The sequence below is a fragment of the Petaurus breviceps genome, unplaced genomic scaffold, assembly GCF_028583685.1.
Source record: "Petaurus breviceps papuanus isolate PSGF00001 unplaced genomic scaffold, PetGlider_PUasm1.0 185, whole genome shotgun sequence".
Lineage (NCBI taxonomy): Eukaryota > Metazoa > Chordata > Mammalia > Diprotodontia > Petauridae > Petaurus > Petaurus breviceps.
This window is the reverse complement of record NW_027185797.1, coordinates 39,253,343-39,255,838: the sequence shown is the minus strand read 5'-3', so window position 1 is coordinate 39,255,838 and position 2,496 is coordinate 39,253,343. Positions and strand designations below refer to the sequence as shown.

Genomic DNA, 2,496 nt, shown 5'->3' with positions numbered 1-2,496 from the left:
TATCCTTGTATATCTTCGAGTGAGATCTTTGTAAAGGGAAACTTGTTGCAAAGATCTTTCTCCCCACACACACACCCATTTTCCTACTTTTCTTCTAATTTTAGCTACATGGTTTTGTGATTCAATGGATAGATTGCTGAGCCTGCAGTTAGGAAGTCCTGAGTTCAAATGTGTCCTCAGACACTTACTGTATGACCCTGGGCAAGTCACTTAACCTGGGTTTGCCTCAATTTCCTTAATTGTAAAACTAGGATAAGAATAGCACATACTGACCCACCCCTTGGGCCAGCCAACCAGCCTGCTATCCTTAACCTCATCTCTCTTCTCCTCCCCAGGTTCCTGTCTTCCCTTTAGCCACCGCTACCACCAGAGAAATGGTGACCGCCAAAGTACTGAAGATTGGTAAGAAGCTCTATGAGGGTAAAACAAAAGAAGTCTATGTTCTCTTGCAATCTAAAGACCAGATTACAGCAGGCATTGCAGCTAGAAAAGTCACCTGGATGGAAAAGCTGCAATCTCAAACAAAATTACCAGCTATATTTTCGAGTTGTTACAGGAAGCAGGCATAAAAATCGCTTTCACTAAAAAAATGTGGGGAGACAGCTTTCATTGCACCTCAATGTGAAATTATTCCAATTGAATGGGTATGCAAAAGAATCGCAACTGGTTCTTTTCTCAAAAGAAATCTTGGTGTCAAAGAAGGATACAAGTTCTACCCACCCAAAGTGGAGTTGTTTTTCAAGTATGATGCCAACAATGATCCACAGTGGTCTGAAGAACAGGCTATTGCTGCAAAACGGTGTTTTGCTGGACTTAACATAGGTCAGACTGAAGTGGATATCATGAGTCTATTTTTGAAATACTGAAAAAATCCTGGTTACCTCAAAACTGTACACTGGTTGACATGGTGTTGATGTAACTACAAAAGAAATTGTTCTTGCTGATGTTATTGATAATGATTGCTGGAGGCTCTGGCCATCTGGTGATAGAACCCAACAGAAAGACAGTCATATCGGGACCTTAAGGAAGTGACTCCTGAAGGCCTCCAGATGGTGAAGAAAAACTTTGAATGGGTTGTAGAAAGAGTGGAGTTGCTTCATAAAGTGGAAAGTCCATGCAGAATTGTGGTATTGACGGGCTCAATTTCTGACCTTGGTCACCGTGAAAAAATTAAAAAGCCTTGTGGAAACTATGGAATTCCTTGTGAACTTCGAGTAACATCTGCCCATAAAGGACCAGATGAAACTCTAAAGATTAAAGGAGAGTATGAAGGAGATGGTGTTCCTACCATATTTGGGGCAGTAGCTGGCAGAAGCAATGGTTTGGGACCAGTAATGTCTGGTAACACTGCATATCCATTAGTCAACTATCCTCCACTTACGCCTGATTGGGGAGCTCAGGATGTGTGGTCCTCACTTCGAATGCCTAGTGGTCTTGGCTGTTCAACTATACTTTCACCTGAGGGAGCAGCTCAGTTTGTAGCCCAGATATTTGGATTAAATAACCATTTGGTATGGGCTAAACTTCGAGGAAGCATATTAAACACATGGGTTCCCTTGAAGCAGGCAGATAAGAAAATCAGAGAATGCAGTTTACAAGAAGAATGCATTGTATGCATTTTTGAAAGTGGGAAACAAAGATTCTAATTTAGCTTCAAAAAGTATTATCAATCAGGCAAGAGAAAAAGATCATTCTAAACTAATCATAGAAAAATACTAATAAAATTTCTTACTTGATTTTGTGTTTATGGTCTGGTAGCATGTCTATGTATCTTCATCTTTAGTATGTGTATTCCTTTTTATGAGAAATTTTGTAATCCTGTCTGGAAAATATTTCTATGATCTGTTATCCAATGTCCAGTAATCACCATGGTGTGTTATCAGTGACATGCAATTCATATCTTGAGATATAAGATAAAGTGTTATTTCCTATCACAGAGCTAGCTCTCTAAAATTACTTCTAAAGGCAAGAACCCTAAATGTATAAGGTTAAAGCCAAAATGTATGTTGGAAATGATGATAACAGCTATGACTTTATCTCTTGCTTTACATCATAGTTAATTAAAATCTCTTATGTCCATGAAAAAAAAAAAAGAATAGCACATACTTCCCAGGGGTGTTGTGAAATCAAGTAAAATAATGATTGTAAGGCTTGGCACAGTGAATGGCACGTGGTCAGTGCTATACAGTCATTCGTTCCACATCACAACTTTCCCCATCAATGTTTCAATTTATCACGGATTGGCACAAGAAATTAAATGGGAATTTTAGGGGAGTTTTGTGGAAGCCACAGACAACACACAAAGGTCAATAGATGATACAGGCAAAGCTTATGTGCAAATACTTAACCCAAATTTTACAATAAGGTACTGTAAACACCCCATAAAAGAAAAAGAAAAAAAAAGTCAGACTTCTTCTCCGGTACAAAGGGAGGGCCAATAAATTTTATGATAATTTTCCAGATCTAAAGGGTGCCATGCCCCTAACCCTCCATAAT

At 38.9% G+C, this 2,496-nt stretch overlaps 1 pseudogene; it reads left to right on the top strand.

The window, feature by feature from the left end:
- Positions 1 to 329: 329 nt before the first annotated feature.
- Positions 330 to 2,236, top strand: LOC138161533 (bifunctional phosphoribosylaminoimidazole carboxylase/phosphoribosylaminoimidazole succinocarboxamide synthetase pseudogene; annotated as a pseudogene).
- Positions 2,237 to 2,496: the final 260 nt, after the last annotated feature.